The sequence below is a fragment of the Arachis duranensis genome, chromosome 9 (genome assembly GCF_000817695.3).
Source record: "Arachis duranensis cultivar V14167 chromosome 9, aradu.V14167.gnm2.J7QH, whole genome shotgun sequence".
NCBI classification, from domain to species: Eukaryota; Viridiplantae; Streptophyta; class Magnoliopsida; order Fabales; family Fabaceae; genus Arachis; species Arachis duranensis.
The window spans coordinates 102,041,046-102,041,506 of NC_029780.3; positions in this window are offsets into that span (position 1 = coordinate 102,041,046).

Below are 461 nucleotides of genomic sequence, written 5' to 3' on the forward strand. Positions count from 1 at the left end.
ACTTTTATTGCTTATTTTGGATTTTAGATATTTTGATGCTTTTGGATATTTTTAGATGTTTTGGATGATAGATTCCGTACTTTTAGTTGGATTTTTATTTTTCTTTATACATTTTGTTTATCTTTGTTTTGAGTTTGTGGTTGTGATTAGAAATCATACTTGAATTGCAAATATTTAGTTACCTTTTCTTTTGCACAATATATTGGTTTTAAGTAAAAGGAAAGGGTGAACTAAGAAAATTTTTGAATTTTTCAATCACAACAATGCCTAGTCAAACATTGAAAGTTTCCAAGGAGTTTAAATGTAGGGCATTGACCCAATTGATTGAAAGAAAATTGTTGGTGAAACTTGCTTGAATTTCATACTTTGCGAATCATGTATTGAACTAAGAACACAAGCTTGTGAGACTTGAGCCTATTGATGTGGTTACATTTTATAACCACTTATTTTCCATTCTTGTG